This window comes from Nicotiana tabacum, chromosome 9 (assembly GCF_000715075.1).
Source record: "Nicotiana tabacum cultivar K326 chromosome 9, ASM71507v2, whole genome shotgun sequence".
In the NCBI taxonomy this organism is placed as follows: Eukaryota; Viridiplantae; Streptophyta; class Magnoliopsida; order Solanales; family Solanaceae; genus Nicotiana; species Nicotiana tabacum.
The window spans coordinates 10,769,703-10,797,169 of record NC_134088.1 but is presented as its reverse complement, the minus strand read 5'-3'; the positions used below and the strand labels follow the sequence as shown (position 1 = coordinate 10,797,169).

At 37.1% G+C, this 27,467-nt stretch overlaps 1 pseudogene; it reads left to right on the top strand.

Annotated features, from left to right (window-relative positions):
• LOC107761985 (synaptotagmin-5-like) overlaps positions 1-27,163 on the top strand; it is a 57,856-nt pseudogene extending 30,693 nt beyond the window's left edge.
• The last annotated feature ends 304 nt before the right edge of the window (positions 27,164-27,467 follow it).

Here is a 27,467-nt window from a genome sequence, read left to right as displayed (position 1 = left end):
CTACCATTTCACTCTCCTTCATAGGGGGATCCACTCTTGCTGCCTGTTCTCTACACCGGAAGCCATACTCTCTGAAACTTTCATTGTGTTTCTTCTCAAATTTTGTCAAAGATAGTCGATCTGGGATGATTTCCAGATTGTATTGGAAATGGTATGCAAATGCATGTGCCAGGTTATCCCAGGTGTACCATCTCTCATGGTCCTGGCGTGTATACCACTCCAAAGCTGATCCACTTAAACTTTGATTGAAGTAAGCCATCAATAATTCGTCCTTTCCCCCAGCTCCTCGCATCTTGCTGCAGAAACCCCTTAAGTGGGCTACTGGGTCGCTGTGCCCATTGTATAGGTCAAATTTAGGCATCTTGAAGCCAACTGGTAATTGTACATTTGGGAACAAACACAAATCCTTATATGCTACACTGACTTGCCCACCTAACCCTCGCATGTCTCGGAACGATTGTTCTAGACTTTTGACCTTCCTGAACATCTCTTCTTGTTCAGCATTTTTGGCTGGCTTGTCACTTTCGGTTGGGAGGTAAAAACGAGGAGTAATTGAATGGATTTCGGAGGCCTTGAAGGTGGGTTCCGGGGGGTAATATTGATTGTCCTGGGCCTGGAATATGGGCTCACTAGGAGATTTGTGGAATGTAGCCGGGGGAGGTGCTACGAAAACAGGAGTCACAGGTGGAGGAAAGTATGGAACTGGTTTCGGAGGTGGAGACTGCGGTGTCTGAGAGGTGGTGCCTCGGTAGTGTTGGTAGATGGGGAAATTTGGGGATAATTCAGTGGTAAGATTATCCTGAGTTTGGGCCATTGATAGAGCAGGATTAGTTGGGTAAGATGGGGGTAACTGCCCTGTAGACCAGGCCTGGTACATCTCAGCCATTTGCTGCTTGAGTTTAAACATCTCTTCTTTCATTTTCCCGACATCCATCTCCTCTAGCTCAATACCTGTGTCAACATCTGGGATAGACATACTTTCGGGTATTGGTCCTTTTGATCTCGTGTGATAATGATAATATGCCAGTATACTCTTTAGAGAAACTAACTGCTTGAATTCTGGAAATGAACAAACTTGTTAGTTTTGAGAGTTTAACACATATATAATTACACGTTGAGATGCAATGTTCCTAGACAAGTAACCCCTTTCTATTATGTACTTTCTTGGCTGCTTGTGTCGTCCCAGCTTTCTTGAAATTTTTACTGTTACTCACTTTTATTTTATTTATTATATTCCTTATTGTGGTCGAATCTTATAGAGATTGCTTACGTGTCATGCCCCTGCATGAATCAGACCTTGCGTAGTTCGGACTGTAAGGCAAACACTTTTATTCATTATACAAAGATGGAACAAACATTACATTTGAAAACCTTATAAGAAAATGGTTTGAAACACACACACTTAAATCAAAATAAAAGATACAACTCTTAACATCTCACAACATGCCCCACTTTCCACTTTTGTTGTCAATTATTGGATTATCTGCTCAATGTGGGGCTTGACCTGGATGACCTCCCAGTGTACGATACATCCTTTCCAACTCCATTGCTAGATGACGGGCAAAAATGGGTGCATGCTCTGTAAACCTTTCATACTCCATTCCTTGGCAGTTTACATAACTTTGAGAGGTGTAGACCGCCAGGTCATGGATTTGTGCCCTGAAATCTTGGAGACGTTGGTTTTGGTTCTGCAATTGCTGCCGGCGAGTGGTGGCTATATCTCTGACATGGTCTTCATGATCTAGAGCTGACTCTAATAGAGCTCGGAGTCTGGCCTGCTCTAATCTTGCCTGCGCTCTTTCTCTGTCGATGTCCGCTTGTTGATGTTCTCTGTTGTATCTTCTTGCCTCTTCTAGTTGTGCACGAAGTTGGTCTTCTGATCGTATCCAATGGTCTTTTACCTTCTTAAATTGTGCCCTGTCTTCTTCGGATTGCCTATCTTGGCGTTCCTTATTAGATCTGGCTTCTTCGTTTAATTGTTGGATTCTTTCTTTTGCTTTGCTCAACGCCCTTTCGTTTGTAGCAAGAATGGAATCATAATCTTGCATTCTTTCAAAAAGATTGGCGATGGTTTTTTGATCCTTCCAACTCCTCATTGGTGTTTCAGAAGCCTTTTTCATTTTTTGGAATCGAGCATGAAGATTTTCATTCTCACAAGCTAGACTCTTTTTCTCGCCTTCAGCTTCTTGTGCTTGCAAATCTTTCTCCAAACTGAGGCTCCTCAGATTTTCCTTAAGGGCATGGATAGTTGCTTTGTACCCTTTTTCCTTTTCTCCCCAGATTAACCGCTCTTGGATTTTATCATTAAAGTTTTGAATATGGGGTCTTTTTGTTGGCCTTCTTAGCTCAGGTTCTGGTACATCATCCACGCGAGACCGTTTCTCAAACCACCTTACATATCCAGGATTTATCTCACCCTTTGTAGTGTTTGGGACTTGAGTATCACTTTTCAAGTATCGACATCCATTCCACATCTGCTGAATTAGAGCCTCGGGAATAGTGGCTTCCGGGTGTAATTCAATTACTTGCATACTCAAATCTTCATCATCAGGAACTACTTGGTATCTCCCTAGTTGTCTTAGGACTCTTAGTGGCGCATATGGCTGGATGCTTCTCAATCCCAATAGTAGCAGATAACTATTTGAGGTTGACATGTGTATCACTTCCCTCATCGGGAGCCATCCCAAAGTCCACTCAATTTGATTTGCTGTTAAAGCCCTTAGATGAGATACCCATGCTTCTATCCCTTCTGGAGACTTATAATCTTTTATTCTTTCCTCATAACTCTCGATGCAATTATCATTGCTTGGCCCATATTGTATGATCTTGGGCTGTTGTTGGAGATGTTCAATCACCCACATTTGCAACAAAATTTTGCATCCTTCGAAGACTTTCGCTCCTGATTTACATAAAGTCAACGCCCGATAAATGTCTAAGAGAATGATGGGGACAGGGGTGTGATTTTCCTTGGTGGTGAGGACCTGTACAACTTTTGCCGTGCGAATATCAATTGTTAGCTCTTTGTTTGGGAAGACCATGATTCCTAGAAAAGCCACCATGAAGGCGAAGCGACGGTGAATCTGCCAGGTATCTTTGTTTTGCTTGTTAGTAAGGCCTTTCTCATGAATTTCAAATCCATCTGGCTTTCCGAACCTTGAATACAAGAAGTTGAAAGAACAACATCCATTGATGACATTGTTTCTCCTGATTTGACTGCTGATGTTCAGAATACCGAAGAATCGATGTACCGAGGGAGCCTTTGTGAATATCAGGCTTTGATTTCTTAGACTTCCGTCAAAACCAGCATATCCAGCTATCTCCTCTAATGTAGGAGTAAGCTCGAAGTCAGAGAAACGAAAGACATTGTGAACAGGGTCCCAAAAATTTACTAACGCCGCAATCAGATCATCACGGGGTTTAACTTTCATAATATCCGTGAGATTTCCCAAATGCTTGACGACCTATTTTTGACCATCTTCGCCTAATTCATACCACCACATTTGAAGCTGAAATAGAAACTCTTCTGTATTCGTGGATGGGGGGTTTTGTGTGGTGCTCATTTTGTATCTGAAATTTAATTTTAATAAAGTCAAGACTCATTTTGAAAATATACACTAAAAAAATCATTTTCAATTTTTTATTTATTAAACACCTTTATTTCAAGATTTAAAACTATTTTTGGGAATTTTTTAAAACAACCCATTTTATTCCTCGGTTCTCACAATGATTTCAATTAAGCTGGTCAACAAGCATGTTCGAGGCAAATGAATGCACAGGTAGCAAGTAGGATGCATCAGGATGGTCTTTTTATTTCGGGTTCACCTGTCCTAGACAGACCCAACCCCTGTGTTGAGTCTCCAAGGTCAGATGTACATGATGCAAATAGACGTTCCTACTAGGGATCCGGTACATGGCTGAGTTATTCTAGGTAAAAACCTGAGGCATATTGTTCTAAACCTGGCTTACCCAAACGGACAGTTTGAGCCGAAGTGGGGCAACGTACCGGGAGCACAAAAGTCTACCCGGCCTAGTTACTTGTCCCAACTTCGTCTTATTTGGTATGACCTTAACATAAAGGTAGGCCACGCGCACGTGTACACCATAAATTCAGAAGACTCAGAAAGAAGGGGGTTTCGTAGCAGTTGTATATATTCACAATTCAAATAATATTAAAGCGGTAAAAAGCAACATTTAGCATATTAAGCATATAAACAGTTGAAAATCATATAGTAAATAAAGTCAATTATCACAGTTATTTTAAGCTCGAATTCTTTAAACCCTGAACCAGTGGTTCTGGGTTACAGTTTTCACAATACTTTGTTCCCCAGTAGAGTCGCCAGAGCTATCACACCTCTTTTTTCCGCGCCCGCGAGGGTGCGTGGGGAGTTTTCTCCAATTAAAGGACAGTCGAAACGAGATTTGTTTATTTGTTTCAGAGTCGCCACCTGGGAATTTTAAGGCGTCCCAAGTCACCAGTTTTAATCTCTGAATCGAGGAGAATATGACTCTGTTTGTTATTCTGCGAACCAAAAATCCTGAGTAAGGAATTCTGTTAATCCGGAAGAAGGTGTTAGGCATTTCCGAATTCCGTGGTTCTAGCACGGTCGCTCAACTGTTTTTATTCTTGGCTTAATTATCTTAATTTTACTAAATACCCTTTTTCTTGCTACTTGATTTTATTACCGCTTTTGTTTAGATTATTTACAATTATATAAACGAATTACGCGTACGTATATTCGTATTATATACCTTTTATAATTGCAGAGAATCGTGTCACGCATACGTGTACACAAAAGGTTGATAATATTTTTTATATTTTTATTATATAAAAAAAATTATATGTTCGAAGTTAGAAATAAAATTAAGAACATCGTCGCCCTTGTATGATTAAATAGTGATCTGCACATCTCGGGTTATATGAAATTATTTTAACATCCTTGGATAAATCCCTTTTATTAAATATTCGATTGAAGTTGCGCGAATGCATAATCCGAATTTGCTTTTAGAAATATAATCAGGTTACGCGAACGTATCCCTAATCACAAAAATATTCTTGATGGTAGGTAAATTTGTTTACAAATTGTTTATTACATCCATATTATTTTTATATGAAAGGTCATGGTAAATCACTATTTGAGACGCCTCTAAATTTCTTGAAGAGAATTCTCAATTTATTGAGTGTCAACCACAGATTATATATATATATATTTTTATGAATTATATTCCGCAAAAACCATTCGTATTTATGGAGTAAAAATGAACAACGAGTAATTAATACTACCATTTTTCTCGTAAATGCAATACATATGTGCCAAAAATGAATTGCGTATGAAACTAAAAAAAATTGATTTATGAAAGGAAAAGAGATGTTTTCGAAGAATTTTCATTATTTTATTTAATGCAAACTCTATTTCTACATACCATTGATATAAAATGTTGCAATTCGTGCTTATACATCCCATCTCATTCTCATATACTTGTTTTTAATCCAAAATTTGTAATCGTTTGGTTAATTTGTTTACGATGGTAGATAGGCATCAAGTTGATAAGAAAGGAATTATTATACAAACCGATTCAATAAAATTGTCTTACATGCAACCTAACTGTACGTCGGAAACATTCATAACATTCTAACATCGTAACGAGCTATATCAAATCACCTTTCGCTAATGGTTATACCCACATCTGTTATCTTATATATGAAAAACACCACCAACATCATTTTAACCTTATTTAACAACAGAGGTTAGTAATGTAGTTTTCTTGATATTTCTACATTACTCTTTACTTAGCTAACAACACCATACAATTTAAATAATGGCCAACTTTATGCCATGTTCCCTACCTTGACAACTTAATTATATCTTCCCTTAATGAAAATTTCGAAAGTAACCTTATTACAACACTTATACAAACTTCAAGAAATGACATTTAACTTATAGTCATCACGTAAAAATATACTACTATTTAACCAACATGAAACAAAGCTGAATTTTAAACTAATGAGCTTAAACGAATAGAAGACAGTATTACAATTCAAACTTCATTTATTTGTCATGTTGAAGCTCTTCACAACATGAGTTTAAAAGATATGTACCTGGAAATGAAGGTAGAAGGAGTAAATTTCAGCAATAATAGCAGCAACAAAACACCGGTAGAATATACCAATAACACAGCAAGTCTGAACAAGACCCGTTAAACCAGATGAACAGTGACAGAAACTTGAGAAAAATTTCAGATTTGAACTGAACAATATTCACAAGCAAACAACAGACAGATTCTGGAAAAATAACATTTCAGATTTCAGTTTCTTTCCTCTATCTGTTTCAGATTCCTATTTCTGATTTTTCTGTTTCTGCTTTTGTATCTGTTTCAGATTTTGTGTGTGTGTGTGAATGTTCTCTTTTCTATTTCTTTTTCTGTTTTCTTCCTCTCTTTCTTTTTCTTTTAAAAAAAATCTGAGCTCTTTTCTTTTCTTCAAAATCTCAGTCCTTAAAATCTCTTTCAAAAATCTCTCTCTTAAAATCTGTCATGTTTCCTGTATTTATACATGTCTGCCCCTTTCTTTTTAAGTGCTGACTGGACCCCCCTTTTGTTATCTAAGGCAGATTTTCCCTTAAAATCTGCCACTGAACTGCTTTTTCTTATTCAAACAACACTAAGGATACCTTTACTCTATCTGTTTCAGATTCTGTCACACCTCCTTTTTCCGTACCCGAGAGGGTACAAGGGAGTTTTTTCCAATTAAAGGACAATCGAAACGGGATTGGTTTGTTTATTTCAGAGTCGCCACTTGGGAGTTTTAGGGTGTCCCAAGTCACCAATTTTAATCCCGAATCGAGGAAAAGAATGACTCCATATTACAGTCTGCGTACCAGAAATCCGGATAAGGAATTCTGTTAACCCGGGAGAAGGTGTTAGGCATTCCCGAATTCCGTGGTTCTAGCACGGTCGCTCAACTGTTATATTCGGCTTGATTATCTGATTTTATACAAATATGAACTTATGTGCAAATTTTAACTTTTTACCGCTTTCATAATTGTTATTATTATTTTCTACAAGGAATTGCAACGTTGTGAAAATATATCCCGAACCGCGTTACAATCAATGTACCCGTGGTCGTCGACACATTTTGACTCTATTGAGATTTGGATTTGGGTCACATCAATGTGCACCCGTGTTTAAGAAGGTTAAATTATTAAAGGTGCGCCTAAAGCAACTAGTGTATTGTTATTTTGGGAAGGCCGTAAAATTCGCTAAACGGCCTGTCCCGAATTCTAAGTATTTTAATATATACATTTAGAGGGCCCCGCAGCTTGTGCATTTTTGTTTGTCGAGGCTCGTCTCATTTTTATTTAAAAGGATAAACCTACAGTGACTATATTTTCCTATTAAGTTCGTCTCTAAAATAAAAGAAAATCTCTTAATTAATTACATGCTAAAAACGTAACTTATTAATTATTAGTTTACGGCTAATGCGAATGGAAAATTGCGACCGAGTTTGTACAAAGAAAAACTGCTTTCATTCTATATTCTATTATTCAATAATACTAAAACGTGAGATTGACACACCATAATATCAAAACAGATTAACTATTCTTTGATTAATTTAAACTAACATTATTAGATGAAAAAGTTATACATATGTGACATCGTTACTAATTTAATCAATCAACTACATTTTTATACAAAGAAAAGAAAATTATATTCAACCACAAATCTAAACAGGAGGAATTCAACAGGAACAAAGCCTGATTAATATTTCATTTTTGCTTCAAGCCGAGATTGTACAAATGTGTACCTGGAAACAGCAGTACAAGAACAAAAGAAGGAGAAGTCAGCAGCAGTAATAACACAGCAACAGCAGATTCAGCAACACCGCAAACCAGTACAGTAGGAATAGCAGAAAACCCAGGAGACTATAAACGACTCCAAGTATAGAGAAGAAGTAAAAGGTAGGAAGGTTCTGACTATTTCAGATCTTAAGCGAGGCAATGAAGCAGTAACTATTCTTTTTCAACTTCAAAACTCTCCAAAATGAATTCTGCCCATGTATATTCAGTGTATCCAGAATGTATATCGGGTGTATACTTCTCACTCCGCCCCCTCTTTTTTCTTCTCTCTATCTAGTTTTTCCTCTTTTTTTCCACCCTTCTTCCTAAATTTTCTCTTCTATTTATAGCAAAATTTCAGAAATTTTCAGATTTGTTTTTTTATTATTTTTATTATTTTTCTAATTAAAAGAAATCCCACTTACAAATTGCTTTTATTTTTTTATAAAAAGAAATCTCACCTTTATTTACTTTTATTTTTAAAATTCCAACTTTAATTACTTTATCTTATTTAAAATCCCACTTTTTATTTTTTTAAAAGAGAATCTCACTTTATTTAACTTTTCTTTAAAAAACAAACCACTATCTTTTCTTTTACTTTTAAAAATGCTACTTTCAATTACTATAAATTTTTTAAATTTTCAGATACCTTTATATTTATTTTTTAATTCCATTCTTCTTTTACTTTTAAATTTTTTAAAAATTTCCACAAAACTTTTTATTTTTTTTAAAATTTTGTACATTCTTTTACTTTTTAAAAAAAAAGAAAGAGAATTTCACCTATTTTTACTTTTATATTTTTTTTTATTCAATACTTCCCTTTTTCTTATTTTTTTAAATCATTCCCGAAATTATTATATATATTTTTAAATAAAAATAAAAATAAAAATAAAATAAAATAAAATAAAATATTTTCGGATTTTTTATATATAAAAAAAACAAAAAATAAAACTATTAATAGTGATAATTCACCTTTTATTTTTTATTTTTTTTGGTTTTGTTTTGTGTTGGACAAAATGAAGAAGAGGTGTTGGGTTAATGGAGCGGACCGGGTTGACCCGGTTTGAAGTGGACTGGGTCATGGGGAAAGTTGGGCAATTATTTGGGCCTGTGGTTTGAAATTGAAGAAATGGCCCAATCCGATTTTTCTTTGTATTTTTGTTCTCTTTTCTTCTTTTATTTTTCTAAAACTAAATTATAAAAGTACTTAAATTATTATTAAGAACTAAATTAAGTTATAAAAGCGCAAATTAACTTTCAATAACAATTAACGGACAATTAAGTAATAATTAAGCATAAAATTATTCATTTGGACATTAAATGCTAAAAATGCAAAAGATGCATATTTTTGTAAGTTTTAATTTTTGTAAACAAATTTAATTACTAACAATTGTAGAATTAAATCCTACATGCAAAAATGCGACATATTTTGTATTTTTTATTAATCAAATAAACATGCATAGACAAACATACAAATAGTTACACAAAATATCACAAAATATCACAAAAATTGCACACCAAAAAAAATTATTTTATTTTTGAATTTTTTGGGAGTAATTCTCATATAGGGCAAAAATCACGTGCTTACAGCTGCCCCTCTTTGCCTGGAGACACGAAGGGTTTTCGTGCAAAGATAAAGCGAGCGATTTTTGCCCATCCGAGTACTCCGTGTGAAGCATTTTTTTTTTTGAAAAAGATTTGACCGAACCTTTGCTTCAAAGGTTTCCTACATATCCTGGGCTAAACAGGAATCAGGTCAATGTAGTTCGGGAAGTTTTTGGTAGCTGGGACTACCGTGGGACTGCGATGTTACTGCTGTTGCATGCTGTTATCACTGCTTACCGATCTCCTTGTTACACTGTGCTTAAAAGAAAACAAGAAGCTAGGCTAGACTAAAATTTGTTCTTGTTGCCTTGCTTTCTTGTCGGCTTGTGTTTCCTTCGGTGCTTTTCTTCCTTGAATTTTGGAATGATACTGGCCCTTTGCTTTTCTGAATACCAGTTTTCATCATTTTGCTCGGTCCACTGGGGACATGGCTTTCTTCATCAAGCTTTTCGGCGGTTCCTCTGGTGGGTACGGCTTTCTTCATCTGACTTGTTATGCTGGGCATGATTTAATGTTCACCAGCTGCTTCTTTCAAGACACGTCATTTCTTCCTTTTGACTCATGCGCCTGAATTTGTGCTGGGACATCTTGTTGCAACCTTCTGTTTCCCGGTGCTGGGGATTTTTATTGTTTCCTGCTGGGGATTCTTGTTGTAACCCTCTATTTTATTGTTTTCTGACTTGATCTTGAAATGTATGCCTCTATTATATGGGCGGGCTCCCAACTTCAACGCTTGTAATGAAAAAGACTGAATGTATTCCCGCATTATATTGGTGGGCGACCTAGAACATGAATGTATTCCCGCATTTTACTAGTGGGCGACCTAGAACAGAATGTATTCCCGCATTTTACTGGTGGGCAACCTAGAACAGAAAGTATTCCCACATTTTACTGGTGGGCGACCTAGAACAGAATGAAAGGACAGAAATGTATGCCTCTGTTATATGGGCGGGCTCCCAACTTCAATACTAACTTAGGAGGAAATGCCTCTCCTATGGGTAAAACTAAACTTAGGAGGAAATATCTCTCCTATGGATAAAATAAACTTTAGGAGGAAATGCATCTCCTGTGGGTAAAACTAAACTTTAGGAGGAAATGTGTCTCCTATGGGTAAAACTAAACTTAGGAGGAAATGCATCTCCTATGGGTAAAACTAAACTTAGGAGGAAATGCGTCTCCTATGGGTAAAAGTAAACTTAGGAGGAAATGCATCTCCTATGGGTAAAATGAACTTAGGAGGAAATGCGTCTCCTATTGGTAAAGGCGTGGAATGTATTCCCTTGTTATACAGGTGGGCGCCTAAAATATGAAATGGACAGACAAAAAGTATTCCTCTCGTTATACAGGTGGGCGCCTGGCTTCAACAACAATTTAGAAAATAAAATCCTATTCGAGGGCGGATGAACCCAAAATATCCTATTCGAGGGCGGATGAACCCAAAATATCCTATTCGAGGGCGGATGAACCCAAAATAACCTATTCGAGGGCGGATGAACCCAAAATATCCTATTCGAGGGCGGATGAACCCAAAATATCCTATTCGAGGGCGGATGAACCCAAAATATCCTATTCGAGGGCGGATGAACCCAAAATATCCTACTCGAGGGCGGATGAACCCAAAATATCCTACTCGAGGGCGGATGAACCCAAAATATCGGATGAACCCAAAATATCCTCTTCGAGGGCGGATGAACCCAAAATATCCTATTCGAGGGCGGATGAACCCAAAATATCCTATTCGAGGGCGGATGAACCCAAAATATCCTATTCGAGGGCGGATGAACCCAAAATATCCTATTCGAGGCCGGATGAACCCAAAATATCCTATTCGAGGGCGGATGAACCCAAAATATCCTATTCGAGGGCGGATGAACCCAAAATATCCTATTCGAGGGCGGATGAACCCAAAATATCCTATTCGAGGGAGGATGAACCCAAAATATCCTATTCGAGGGCGGATGAACCCAAAATATCCTATTCGAGGGCGGATGAACCCAAAATATCCTATTCGAGGGCGGATGAACCCAAAATATCCTATTCGAGGGCGGATGAACCCATCTTCAAAAACTTGGAATTGTCTTACCTCCGACTGTCTTTCTTAGAATCGTGTTGTCTTGCTATCTCTTAAAACTTGAATTGATTTCCTCGTTCCTTCGAGAAAATTTTCGACAAATGGCAGAAAATTTTTTGCCCCAGTGTTGGTGCTTTTCCTTGTGGCATGTTTTTTCGCCATTAACAAGATTTCCTTTTCCTGCTTCAAATCAAAGAAAATTTGTTAGTTTTAACACATGGTGAGTGGTCGTGCCACTCCTACTGGGGATGAGTTTTTTTCTTTCTCTCTTCCCCGCTCTGTGCTTCATTACGCTATCAAAACTTGCTGGGGATGAATTTTCCTTTTCTTCCTTCCCCATTCTGTGTTGTCCGACCCTCTTGGAACTTGGTCGAAAATCTGTCGGGGATGCTTCTACATCTCGATGATCTGCTGGGGGCCCTCTTGGAATTAGGTCCACAATTTTCTCAACTGTTGTTTTCCTGTTTTTCTCCAACTTCCCTTGGAAATTTGGTCCTCTGGGGATCTAGACCCATTCATCATTTGGTGTTTGCGACCAACTTCTTTTCACTTTATCGCCTTATCTTTGGCCTATTGTATTCGCCTTTTGCTTTGCATCATTTTGGTAACTGGTAGTAAACTCTGAAAATCCTTTTCAAAAACAAACTGCTGGGGAGGTAAAATCTTTAAACCAAGAAATGAAAAAGTGAAGAATTTCAAAAATAGAAAAAGAAGAAGTCTTTCTGAACAAATGCTGGGGAAAAGGAAAGAAAAGAACTTATCTGAATGATATAACTGATCCCAACGATCATGTCACGCATTCCGGATTAATCAACCCAGTCTATTTGTATCAATCAACCCTTCGGACGGCCTCATGTTGCTGGGGATAAACAGGCACCCAACTCTTTGCTAAATGCGGATCCTTCCCGCCAATCTTGTCTTGTCGCCTCATAGTGCCCTTCGAGGGGTTTTCACTAATAAGACTCTCTCATTTCTCTCAACTCTCGTCGCCTTATGGTGCCTGTGAAGGTTTTCACCGATAAGACTCTCTCATTTTATTTTATTTTTCAGCTGGGGATTGGAGTGCTGCCGATATGACTCTCTCTGTTGGGGGATTCTTTCGGCTATCAATTCATTTCCAGCTTATGATCTTCTTCTTTGCTGGGGATCAGAGTGTTATTCCCGACTTCCATTTGCATTAACTTAGCACTTCTCAGTTACTGATCGGGAGGTCTTTTTTGGACATCAATAGAGGTTTTTGTGTATGGCTGAAAGGAGAAAGGGTATCCAAAGTTCAAAAATAATTTTTAGGGGTAAAATAGTACAACTCTTGGAATCAAACTTTCTTGCCTAAAATTACAAGCGCCAACTTCTGCCCCAGTTTTTCTTGCTTGGGGATTTTTATTTTGTCACACTATGTTATCTTATGCACACTATGACCGAGCCGTGAGGCGCCTACGTATCCTCTTCGAGGAATCAGGTCAAACGTAGTTCCCAATTCCTTTGTTTTTTTTTGTGTGACTTTTCTTTTGTTCTTATTATCATTACTTTTTTTTCTTTCATTTTCATTACTGATTCCAAAAGAGGGGTATGAAAGAATAAATAAGGCTCAAAAGGGGAAGCAAAGGTTAAAGTGTTTGGATAGAAGAAAGAATTGCCTCCGTCATTTCATTCTCTGATAAATGCTAAATACAAACAAACAACAATTACAATCATACATAATATCTCTTAACTGCGTCAGAATTGATAGCCATGTCGACGCATTTCCCTTAGATATTTGTTGATCACAAAGCGTCATTGGGCTTGCTCTGTTTAGATTGCAATAATCAACACACACCCGGATTTTCCATCTCCTTTTTTTTTTTACACTGGCACCACATTAGCCAACCAATCAGGATATCGAGCGACCCGAATAACCTTAGCGTTCAGCTGTTTGGTTACTTCTTCCTTAATCTTCACACTTACGTTGGTTTTGGACTTCCTCAATTTTGCTTGACGGGGTGAAATGCTGGGTCAGTGGGCAATTTTTGAACCACTAAATTGGTGCTTCAACCCGGCATGTCGTCGTATGACCATGCAAAATGTTTTGAATTCAGTAAGTGCTTTGATTAGTTCTTCCCTGATGTTTGGTTCCATATGGACGCTTATCTTAGCTTCCCTGATGTCATCCGCATCCTCTAGATTGACAGCTTCCGTGTCAGTTGGGCTCTTTTTTTAAATTGGCTCAACTCTCTGTTAATTTCTTCGAAGGCTTCATCCTTATCGTATTCCGACTTATCATCACAACCTTGTACTATAAGTTCTAAATCAAATTGATTTTTTAGACTAGGTTGAAGATCCGTCGTACATGCCATGTCATTAGAACCAGTATAAAGAGAACTGTTCAGAAGAGAAAAATAAGAAGAAAAATTAAAACAAAATAAGGAATGAGGAAAAAAACTTTCACTTTATTAAAATACGGGATAGCAAGGTTTCACACTTTGGCGAGCACAAGAAAAATCTGGATTACAACCCTGGAATAATCCAGACAACAAAAAAGAAAATCAGAGCCCACTACCAAGACTCCCTTCGTATAGGAAGAGGAGTAGTCGTTCAATTGTTGATTTTTGCTTTCAACCCCACAAACTGCACATCTGCCTCGTTGGACCCTTTTCCAACACCATAACTGGCTTGTCATCCACCTTTTCCAACTATACCACCGCTTTTCCACTGGTTAACATTTCTTTTGAACCGACAGGATCATCATCACTGTTTGTGAGGGTTTCTTTAGCTCCCCTCCTTCGTGCACTAGCTCAATCATGTGGGTTTCAAGGTGTGCCGGCAACGGGTTCTGATTGATGTTGGGCGCCTCTGGTGTCTGAACCTCAATCTTGTTGGTGTCAATAAGATTTTGTACTGCATGTTTCAACTTCCAACACTTCTCGGTATCATGTCCGGGAGCCCCCGAACAATACTCACAGCTTACCGAGTGGTCCATATTTTTGGGAAGGGGATTTGGCAATCTGGGCTCAACAGGACTCAACAAGCCTAACTGCCTTAATTTGTGGAACACGGCAGTATAGGTTTCTCCCAACTCAGTGAATGTTCTTTGTATTCTTTCATTTCTGAAAGCCTGATTTCCCCGGAAACCTGCCCCTAGAGGGTTCCTGTAAGCTCTTGGCAGTGGATAGGTGTTTTGCGATGGTGTATGTGTGTTATGGGGAGCCGGCGCGCGCCATTGCGGGCGAACCGGAGGCTGAGTGTATGTTTGGGCTTGGTGCACGGAGAAGTGTGGTTCTTGAGGTGGATAGTAGTATTGTGGTGGGCTGTATGGGTAGTTTGGCCTGTGGGGTCTGGGTTGGTTGTAGTATGGTTTACCAGACCTTGACCAACTGCTTGCCTCAATCGTGGCAATTTCTTCTTTCTTCTTTCTTCCCAGCGCACCTCCCGTGCCGCTCTGAATAGCCTGGGTTGTTGCCTTGAGTGCTGAGTAATTCAGGATTTTGTCAGACCTCAGACCCTCCTCTATCATGACCCCTATCTTTACTACTTCATTGAAGGATTTCCCAACCGTCGTCACCAAGTGACCAAAGTAAGTTGGATCCAGTGTCTGCAAGAAGTAGTCCACCATTTCTCCCTCTCTCATGGGAGGATCAACTCTGGCTGCTTGCTCTCTCCAGCGGAACCCGAACTCGCGAAAACTTTCCCCGGGCTTCTTCCCGGTCCTCAACAATGTGAGACGGTCAGGGACTATCTCGATATTGTATTGGAAATGACCTGCGAAAGCCTGCGCCAGATCATCCCAAGTGTACCATCTGCTGAAATCCTGCCTGGTATACCATTCGAGTGCCGATCCGCTCAGACTTTGGCCAAAATAGGCTATCATAAGTTCATCTTTACCGCCTGCCCCTCTCATTTTGCTACAGAAACCCCGCAAATGTGCCATGGGGTCACCGTGCCCTTCATATAAATCAAACTTAGGCATCTTGAACCCAGCCGGGAGTTGGACGTCCGGGAAAGGGCATAGATCTTTGTAGGCCACACCGACCTGGTTGCCCAATCCGTGCAGGTTCCTGAAGGACTGCTCCAGGCTTTTGAACTTCCTCAATACCTCCTCTTGTTCTGGGACTTTAACCGGCTTTTCAATCTCTGCCGGTACCTCCAATTGTGGATTGTAGGCATGCGGTTCGGGGGCATGGAATGTGGGCTCAGTGGGATAGTATTGCGTATCGTGAGCCTGAAACAATGGCTCGTTGGAGGATCTTTGCAACGTGGCTGGCAGAGGTGCCCCGACGACGGGGACGATTGGCGGAGGAGGGTTTTGTTTGGGTGGTGGAGCTTGGGGATTATAGGAAGTATCCCCTTGGTAGTATTGGGCAACGGGGAAGCTCGTTGAAGGGCCGGGTAAAGGGTATTTCGGTGTGTGTCACGGTGGGGAAGTAGGAGTGACGAGTGGTTCGGGCCCCTTTTGCGCCTTAGCCATGGCTAGCTGCATTTCATGCATTTCCAATCTCATTTTTTCTATATTGGCCATCGCTTCCTTCAGCATCTGATGTGCCGCCCCTTCCGACTCAACACTATTTTCTGAGCCAGTCATGCTTTCTGGTATAATCCCTTTTGATCTTGTTTGATAATGGTATGGTGCCAGTACGTTTTAACAACTAACTGTTTGGATTTGGACAAACAACAAACTTGTTAGCGTTAAAGTTTTAACAGATATTGCAATTGCATGTTGGGGAACGCAATTTTCTTAGGCAGTTAACCATTTCTAACATATATTTTTTTCTACCGCGTGCATCCTCCCGCGTGAAACCCTTCATTCCACCTATTTTTATTTATTCTTTGTGCCTTTTTTATTTATTCACTTTCTTTTTCTTTTTTTCTTTTTTTTTGTTGTGGTCGAATCTTATGGAGATTGCCTACGTATTATGCCCCCGCATGAATCAGACCTTGCGTAGTTCGGACCAATAATAGATAAACAATAATGAACATTTTTTTTCAGTTTTCATATTAAAACAAACTGAGTTTCAAAGGTTTGAAGATGACCTACAAACTCGAAAATCAAACAACCCACATATTCTAATCAAAAGATTTACAAACTCAAAAACAAACGGCCAGCTTCCTTTCCCCGTTTGTCAAATGCAACCAAACGGCTATTTTTGCAAATGTTGCCCCTTCCAAATCTCACATGAATTTTGAGGCTGGGGAGGATTATTTTGACACTTTACAAACTTGTCCATTCTTTTACGAAAATAACCTTTCGACAACTGAAAGATACTCTAAGGCTATTTCGGCGAGAACGGTTTAAGACGCGGCCGAAGCTGGCTCGGCTTATTATGACAAATTTCAAACGGTATTCACCTGACCGCTGACTCTTTGTTTTTTTTTTCTTTTCAAAATTACGAAAAAAACTGGTGTTGCAAACACGACCCTTCAGCGCCTCGGGGACGAAGATTTCTAAGGCTGTGTGGGTCCACTGGACAAAAAATCCTAAACATGACCCAAAAGGTGGCTGTTTATGCAAAGTCAGCCTTTCGGCGTCCCTTTAGGGAACATTCGGCTATTTATGACAAAACAACATCACCTGACTTATTTATGACTCTTTTTATCGATTTTCAAATTAGAAAACTCAATATTGCAAGCACGGCCTTTCAACGTCTCGGGGACGAAGATTTTTAAGGCTGAGTGGGTCAACTGGATCAAAATCCTAAAATGACCCAAAGGTGGCTGTTTATGCAAAGTCAGCCTTCCGGCGTCCCTTTCGGGAACATTCGGCTATTTATGACAAAACAACATCACCTGACTTATTCATGACTCTTTTTATCGTTTTCAAATTAGCAAACTCAATATTGCAAACACGGCCTTTCAACATCTCGGGGACGAAGATTTTTAAGGCTGAGTGGGTCAACTGGATCAAAATCCTAAAATGACCCAAAGGTGGCTGTTTATGCAAAGTCAGCCTTCCGGCGTCCCTTTCGGGAACATTCGGCTATTTATGACAAAATAACATCACCTAACTTCTTTATGACATATTATTTTTATTATTATTTATTTGTTTTGGTTATTTTAGCAAAAATGGGGGTTGGACCCGATGAGGGTTGCCTACGTATCTCACATCCGGTGAGAATCAAACCCGCGTAGTTCGGGAAAAGGTAAATAAACTAATTTTAAATTATTATTTTGAATTTGTAAAACAACTGCTTTGAAAAAAGAAAGGAAGTATTTATTTTTTTGGATTTTTGATTGATTTTCTTTTTGAAAGAAAGATTTCTAAAAATTCCTTTTCTTTTGATTAGAACTTTGAGAATTTCAAAAGTAAAAGGAAGATATATTTTTTGAATTTTCATTTGTTTTCTCTTATTCTAAAGAAGAAAGAAAATATTTTTTGTAATTTTACCTTTAATAAAAGAGATGCTTTCTAAAAAAATATTTTTTGAAATTTGAACTCCTTTTCAATTTTTTAAAGAAGAAGGAAATATTTTCGGATTTTTTTATTATATATATATTTTTTTTTAAAATAATTAAAAAAAACTTTCTAAAGAAGTCAATAATGGAAAATATTTTTTGGATTTTTTTTGTTTTGAAAATTGGGAGTCTAAAAACTTTTCTAGACTTTTTGACAAGAAAAATATTTTTGCAACAAATAAATATATATATATACATTTTTGGAAATAAATAAAAACTTTTTGGATTTTTTTTTATATATATATATATTTGCAACAAATAATAAAGCCACTTTCAACGCCCAACTCTTTTTTTTTTATTTTTTGACATTTTCATAAACAAATAGATAAAAATAAAAAACATTTTTTTAAAAAATAAGACTCTTTTTTATTTTCATTTTCATGGCAAGACAAACTATTTTTTTTCTATATTTTTTATTTTTGAAAAACAAAAACAGAACAACGACTTTTTTTTTCTTTTCTTAGCTTTTAATAAAACAAACTAATAAGACATTTTTTTTCATTTTCTTAAAATTTCGGCAGAGTTTTGACAGTATTTGGGCATTTGTTTTCTTTTCAAAAATAAACAATCAATTCCCTAACCGCTATTTCGTTTTTTTTTCAATTTCAAAATATTATTCCTGATATTCACAAGTCAGTCAGCACACAAGTTCGAATCAAATAAATGCGCAAGTAGTAGCAAGTAAGATGCATCAGGATGGTCATTTTCATTTTTGGTACACCTGTCCTAGACAGACCCAACCCCTGTGTTGGGCCTCCAAAGTCAAATGCACGTGATGCAAATAAACGTTCCTACTAGGGATCCGGCATGTGGCTTTGTTATACTAGGTTCAGAACCTGGGTGTTTGTTCTAGACCTGACTTACCCGAGCGGACAGCTCGAGCCGAGGAGGAGGAGGCAGTCCGGGAATACAGAAGCTTCACCGGCTTTGCGACTTATCCAAACCTCGTTCTAAATTGGGACTTGACACTATACAGAAAAGAAGTCGTACGAAGTACACCCTTCTTCATGATTCAGAAGACTCAGAGAGAAGATGGGTTTCGGCACAATTTATATACAGTTCACATAATATCAAAGCGGTAAAAGCATTATTTAGCACATTAGGCTCAAACACATGTAAAAATTAGATAAAGCCAAATATAACAATTTATCTAAGCTCGAATTTCTAACCCTGAACCAGTGGTTCTGGGTGTCTGATCCCCAGCAGACTCGCCAGAGCTGTCACACCTCCTTTTTCCGTACCCGAGAGGGTACAAGGGAGTTTTTTCCAATTAAAGGACAATCGAAACGGGATTGGTTTGTTTATTTCAGAGTCGCCACTTGGGAGTTTTAGGGTGTCCCAAGTCACCAATTTTAATCCCGAATCGAGGAAAAGAATGACTCCATATTATAGTCTGCATACCAGAAATCCGGATAAGGAATTCTGTTAACCCGGGAGAAGGTGTTAGGCATTCCCGAATTCCGTGGTTCTAGCACGGTCGCTCAACTGTTATATTCGGCTTGATTATCTGATTTTATACAAATATGAACTTATGTGCAAATTTTAACTTTTTACCGCTTTCATAATTGTTATTATTATTTTCTACAAGGAATTGCAACGTTGTGAAAATATATCCCGAACCGCGTTACAATCAATGTACTCGTGGTCGTCGACACATTTTGACTCTATTGAGATTTGGATTTGGGTCACATCAATGTGCACCCGTGTTTAAGAAGGTTAAATTATTAAAGGTGCGCCTAAAGCAACTAGCATATTGTTATTTTGGGAAGGCCGTAAAATTCGCTAAACGGCCTGTCCCGAATTCTAAGTATTTTAATATATACATTTAGAGGGCCCCGCAGCTTGTGCATTTTTGTTTGTCGAGGCTCGTCTCATTTTTATTTAAAAGGATAAACCTACAGTGACTATATTTTCCTATTAAGTTCGTCTCTAAAATAAAAGAAAATCTTTTAATTAATTACATGCTAAAAACGTAACTTATTAATTATTAGTTTACGGCTAATGCGAATGGAAAATTGCGACCGAGTTTGTACAAAGAAAAACTGCTTTCATTCTATATTCTATTATTCAATAATACTAAAACGTGAGATTGACACACCATAATATCAAAGCAGATTAACTATTCTTTGATTAATTTAAACTAACATTATTAGATGAAAAAGTTATACATATGTGACATCGTTACTAATTTAATCAATCAACTACATTTTTATACAAAGAAAAGAAAATTATATTCAACCACAAATCTAAACAGGAGGAATTCAACAGGAACAAAGCCTGATTAATATTTCATTTTTGCTTCAAGCCGAGATTGTACAAATGTGTACCTGGAAACAGCAGTACAAGAACAAAAGAAGGAGAAGTCAGCAGCAGTAATAACACAGCAACAGCAGATTCAGCAACACCGCAAACCAGTACAGTAGGAATAGCAGAAAACCCAGGAGACTATAAACGACTCCAAGTATAGAGAAGAAGTAAAAGGTAGGAAGGTTCTGACTATTTCAGATCTTAAGCGAGACAATGAAGCAGTAACTATTCTTTTTCAACTTCAAAACTCTCCAAAATGAATTCTGCCCATGTATATTCAGTGTATCCAGAATGTATATCAGGTGTATACTTCTCACTCCGCCCCCTCTTTTTTTCTTCTCTCTATCTAGTTTTTCCTCTTTTTTCCCCCTTCTTCCTAAATTTTCTCTTCTATTTATAGAAAAATTTTTGAAATTTTCAGATTTGTTTTTTTATTATTTTTATTATTTTTTTTAATTAAAAGAAATCCCACTTAGAAATTGCTTTTATTTTTTTAGAAAAAGAAATCTCACCTTTATTTACTTTTATTTTTAAAATTCCAACTTTAATTACTTTATCTTATTTAAAATCCCACTTTTTATTTTTTTAAAAGAGAATCTCACTTTATTTAACTTTTCTTTAAAAAACAAACCACTATCTTTTCTTTTTCTTTTAAAAATGCTACTTTCAATTACTTTAAATTTTTTAAATTTTCAGATACCTTTATATTTATTTTTTAATTCCAACCTTCTTTTACTTTTAAATTTTTTAAAAATTTCCACAAAACTTTTTATTTTTTTAAAATTTTCTACATTCTTTTACTTTTTTTTTTAAAAAAGAAGAAGAGAATTTCACCTATTTTTACTTTTATATTTTTTTTATTCAATACTTCCCTTTTTCTTATTTTTTTTAAATCATTCCCGAAATTATTATATATTTTTTTAAAAAAATAAAAATAAAAATAAAAATAAAAATAAAAATAAAATAAAATAAAATATTTTCGATATAAAAAAAACAAAAAATAAAACTATTAATAGTGATAATTCACCTTTTATTTTTTATTTTTTTGGTTTTGTTTTGTGTTGGACAAAAATGAAGAAGGGGTGTTGGGTTAATGGAGCGGACCGGGTCGACCCGGTTTGAAGTGGACCGGGTCATGGGGAAAGTTGGGCAATTATTTGGGCCTGTGGTTTGAAATTGAAGAAGTGGCCCAATCCGATTTTTCTTTGTATTTTTGTTCTCTTTTCTTCTTTTATTTTTCTAAAATTAAATTATAAAAATACTTAAATTATTATTAAGAACTAAATTAAGTTATAAAAGCGCAAATTAACTTTCAATAACAATTAACGCACAATTAAGTAATAATTAAGCATAAAATTATTCATTTGGACATTAAATGCTAAAAATGCAAAAGATGCCTATTTTTGTAAGTTTTAATTTTTGTAAACAAATTTAATTACTAACAATTGTAGAATTAAATCCTACATGCAAAATGCGACATATTTTGTATTTTTTATTAATCAAATAAACATGCATAGACAAACATACAAATAGTTACACAAAATATCACAAAATAATCACAAAAATTGCACACCAAGAAAAATTATTTTATATTTCAGATTTCAGTTTCTTTCCTCTATCTGTTTCAGATTCCTATTTCTGATTTTTCTGTTTCTGCTTTTGTATCTGTTTCAGATTTTGTGTGTGTGTGTGAATGTTCTCTTTTCTATTTCTTTTTCTGTTTTCTTCCTCTCTTTCTTTTTCTTTTAAAAAAAATCTGAGCTCTTTTCTTTTCTTCAAAATCTCAGTCCTTAAAATCTCTTTCAAAAATCTCTCTCTTAAAATCTGTCATGTTTCCTGTATTTATACAGGTCTGCCCCTTTCTTTTTAAGTGCTGCCTGGACCCCCCTTTTTTTATCTAAGGCAGATTTTCCCTTAAAATCTAAATCTGCCACTGAACTGCGTTTTCTTATTCAAACAGCACTAAGGATACCTTTACTTTATTTTCAGCCCCTCCACTTCCTTTGGTTTCCTATTATCCTATTAGATTAACAGCCACTAACATTCCACTTCCAGCACACTAGCACTAACACTGTTTTTTACTGTTTCATTCCCAAAAATGCCCTGAAATCCTACTGTTATTACTGCCCATTAATACAAGATCAGAATCTATTACGAAACAGATTTAAAAATCTGTTCAAACCTAATTATCAACCTGATTTAAAACAGCTAATACCAATTCTCTTAAGTTTTTAACACAGTTGTATCTACCCAACAATTGTGAAATTGAATTTAAACCTAACATCACAACAACATTATATTGAATTTAGCATATCAATCAAACTGAATTTCAACAATGGACTAAAATCAAACAAACACAGGAGCATTGTCAGTTTGAAACCAACTGCCCAGAAATCAATACATAAATGATCGACAATCTTTCTGAATTATTAAACAAGAAATAACTAGTTGGGAAGAACTAATTAACTGACTTCAACAAAAAATGTTAACAACCAAAATAGACAACAGAGTATTACAATCAGCATTAAAGGCAATAAGAATTTACAAAACAACTAATCGACGAACTTAATCGAGTCGATTACACATATTATAAACAATCATAATTAACAGAAACAATAGTATAATTAGGATCAAATAGACGGGTATAAGGCAGAATCACAGAATTGACTAGAAAAATATGAAAAATTATACAGACTAATGAAACAAACATAAAATACACGTAGAATACACAAAAGAAATAGAAAAAATACCTCTGAATCTTCAAATTTATTCAGACACATACTCAACTTGGATTCGGACCTGAACAGACTTTATTCGAAGTATTCTCAGTTGAGAATACCTCGATTAAAGTCTCTTAGACCTCAATCCTTCACTCGAATCGGAAAAATTCCAAGATTGGAAATTTTTTAGGGTTTCAGATTTTTGGATCTTAAATCCGAACACTTCTGGGCAGATTCGAATCAAACCAATGGTATTCTAGGCACGAGGGAGGTCAGGTGGGTAACTGGTGTGAGTTTGAGGTAGGTTGGGATAGGGTCAGGTTTTACTCGAATCTTCATTCCAGTAGGATTCGAGCCATGCAACTAACAGATCCGTGGTGAGGGTATTTAGGGGAAGCTGTGGTGTTATTTTGGAAGCCATTGGAAAGGGTTGAGTTTTCAGACCAACCTTCGATTTAAGATTCGAAGAGTTGGGGTCTGATTCGAAGGAAACTAAGGCCAGATCCGTGAAGAGGAGGTTGTGAGGAGTCTGGGGTGTTAAGGTGGTGACCGGCGGCGTTGTTGCCGCCGGGTTTCAGGCGGTGGGGAATGAGGGCGGCTAGGGTTAGGGGTATGTTCTTGGAGACGATGATGAATAGTGGAGATGGGGGTGTTTAGTTAGGGGGCCGGGGTAGGGATTTGGATTTATATAGGGATGGGGTGGATTGATTTCATCCGTTGGATCAGGCAGAATGGATGACTAAGATCTATTCACTTAACCAAACGATGTCGTTTGGTTTAAGTTGGGGGGACGGGTTGAACCGGGGCAGTGGGTCGGGTAAGGATCACGGGTTAGGGTGAAGAGATCTCAGCCGTTGGATGGATTTAATCCAACGGCCATTGATGAAATACGCCCAAACGCTGTCGTTTTGGTTCGTTTAAATTGGACCGGACATGGGAGTGTTGGGATTGGGCTGTGAAGGGGATTAATTTGGTTGGGCCTGATTTTGTTTAGAAATTTTGGCCCAGATCCGTTTTTGCCCATTTAATTTCCACTCTTTTTAATTTCCAATTTAATTCTTCAATTATTAAAATCCTAATAAAAATTATAAAAATAAAATTACTCCTTCAAAATATTAATCAACTTTTAACAATTATTAACACATAGACAAAAATATTAATCACCTAGTGAAACATTAAAATTAGAACAAATGCATATTTTTGTAATTCTATTTTTAATCAATTATTAAATGCATAATTAAATCCTAGATATGCATGAAACATGTATTTTTTATTTTATTTTTTGTTTAATTATAACAAAGCAAACATTTACGGACAACACAAATAATTAACAAACACCACCCAAATTCTAAAAATTTCACAGTAAAAGAGATTTATTTTATTTTTGATTTATTTTGGAGTAGTTTTCGTGAGACAAAAATCACGTGCTCACACGAAGGACGGTGTCTATTTCAGACAACCAGTTCAGGTTCATGCCGGGACGATCTACCACAGAAGCTATCCACTTTATTAGGAGGATGGTGGAACAGTACAGAGATAGGAAGAAGGATCTCCACATGGTGTTTATTGATCTGGAGAAAACGTACGATAAGGTTCCTAGGGAGGTCTTATGGAGCTTCTTAGAGGATAAAGGGGTCCCGATTGACTATATTAGGGTGATTAAAGACATGTATGATGGAGCTAAGACTCGGGTTAGGACAGTAGGAGGCGACTCTGAACACTTTTCAGTTATTACGGGGTTGCACCAAGGGTCTGCGCTCAGCCCATTCCTATTTGTCCTGGTGATGGATGCATTGACTCATCATATTCAAGGGGAGGTGCCATGGTGCATGCTATTTGCTGATGACATTATTCTAATTGACGAGACAAGAGGCGGCGTCAACGAGAGGCTAGAGATTTGGAGACATGATCTTGAGTCTAAAGGTTTCAAGTTGAGCAGGACAAAGACAGAATACCTCGAGTGCAAATTTGGAGTTGAGTCGACGGAAGCGGGAGTTGAAGTGAGGCTTGACTCTCAAGTCATTCCCAAGAGAGGTAGTTTCAAGTACCTTAGATCGGTTATTCAGGGGATCGTGGAGATTGACGAGGATGTCACACACCGTATAAGGGTGGGGTGGATGAAGTGGAGGTTAGCGTCGGGAGTCTTGTGTGACAAGAAAGTGCCACCGTTACTAAAAGGTAAGTTTTATAGGGCAGTGGTTAGGCCTGCCATGTTATATGGAACTGAATGTTGGCCGGTAAAGAACTCACACATCCAGAAGATGAAAGTAGCAGAGATGAGGATGTTGAGGTGGATGTGCGGGCATACAAGGATGTATAAGATTAGGAATGAAGATATTCGAGAGAAGGTGGGTGTGGCCCCCATGGAGGACAAGATGCGGGAAGTAAGACTCAGATGGTTCGGGCACATTCAGAGGAGGAGCACTGATGCACCGGTGAGGAGGTGTGAGCGACTGGCTGTAGTGGACACGCAGAGAGGTAGAGGATGACCTAAGAAGTATTGGGGAGAGGTGATCAGACAGGACATGGCGCGACTTAGGATTACTGAGGACATGGCCCTTGACAGGGAATTATGGAGGTCGAGCATTAAGGTTGTAGGTTAGGGGAGAGTTGGGAATATTTCTACAGCACAATAGAGTGAGACTAGCCAGTTAGGAGTTAGACTAAGAATGTCATTGGTCGTCTATTGATGCAGGGCTTTACCTTCTAGTTTTACTATACCAGCCATCTATTTCGTATTTCGTATTCTGTATTTCATATCTCTTATATATTGCTGTTATTTTATTATGCATTTTTATGGTACTAATATATCGGCTCCTGTTGCTTTTTTGAGCCGAGGGTCTCTTGGAAACAGCCTCTCTACCCTTCGGGGTAGGGGTAAGGTCTGCGTACATATTACCCTCCCCAAACCCCACTTGTGGGATTATACTGAGTCGTTGTTGTTGTTGTTGTTGTTGTATACTTTGTGTTTAAAGAATAAGATGAAAAGGGCAAACAACAAATTATCTAGCTTTCATCCAGACAAAAATCATGCCTTGTCTATTCCTCTAATAACCATTTGCCTTATCGTCAACCGACCAGCAAAACAATGTAGTCATCTCCAATTATTTTCTTGATATACAAATGCTGATTAGTACAAAGAAACTGCCGAGGTCAAAGGTGAGGCTGGTTCGGATCAGGCATTTGTTACTTTCTTTTTTGGTTTACTCATCTTTTTATATATTTGTGCTATTCATTGTGTGGGGAGCAGTTATTAGTTAGTATTTCTCCCTTAGCATGTCAAACTGCTTAGACATGCGATACCAATAGAAACGTTAGGGTTATTCATTATAGTATAATTGAATTGTAGGATAGAGGATGATTTTGAGGGATTTTCCCCTTATTTTTAAGTGGGGATTTGGGGAAGGGCCTGGGGCGGAGACATTGTTCTGTAAGGAAAAAACTTACTGACGCTCGATGTTTGCACCATACCACATTAATTTATTATGATTAAGTGATGGATTGAGGTGAAAGTACATACTAATCGACCATGGTTGGCAATAAAATTATATATGAACGATACATGCCATGTATTCTCTAGTTTGATGTAAACACTGGATGTCGGTAAGTTTTAAACAGCTAACATAAATGGTATTACATTGATTCATTTCCAACAAAAACTACATACTAACTATGGTTAGCGGTAAAAGTTTTATATGAAAGACATGTGTTGTGTATTTATTAGTTTGATATAAACACCGGGCGTCTGTAGTTTTTACCGCTGCTATATAAATGTGATTACAATGATTCATTTCCTTTATTTACATTTTCATGCTGTTGGCAGGATTACATGGGAAGATGCATACTGACATTGACAAGAGTACTAATGGAAGGAGAATATAAAGAAACCTTTGAATTAGATGGAGCTAAATCAGGAAAACTGAACTTGCATCTCAAATGGGCACCACAGCCCATATACAGGGACTCCTAACAATAAAAAAAAGTATAGGAATGTTTTTTTGTTGTTGTAAGACTTGTACACAATAGAAGTTATTCTGTATCTGTCATAGGCAGTGACAATTTGTAGAATTGAACATTTTTGTAGATAATTGTTTGATTAGTGCAGAGGAGAGATAAATGTAAAGCTGTAAAACTTCTGAAGTAAAGCTGAAGCTGGAGAAAGAATAAAATGTAGTATAAGCTTACATATATAAACTTAAGAGTAAGGTGTTTGTTTGGTTAGATGTATTATTAGAAATAATATAGGGATTTAATTATGAATTAATAATATTGTACTCCCCTTAAGAATGTAGTTGCTTTTTTACTTGTTCATAATGCATTTTGTACTATCCTTAAGAAAACATCAATTAAGTATTTATTTTACTAAATTACCCTTATTAATGATAATTAATACTAGTATCACTTTTGACTACTAATTCTCAAATAATTTGAAAAATTACGACTTGATGTATAAGAGTGAATTAGAAAAAAAATAAATTGATTTTCTATTGATTCTCTTGAATGGAGAAG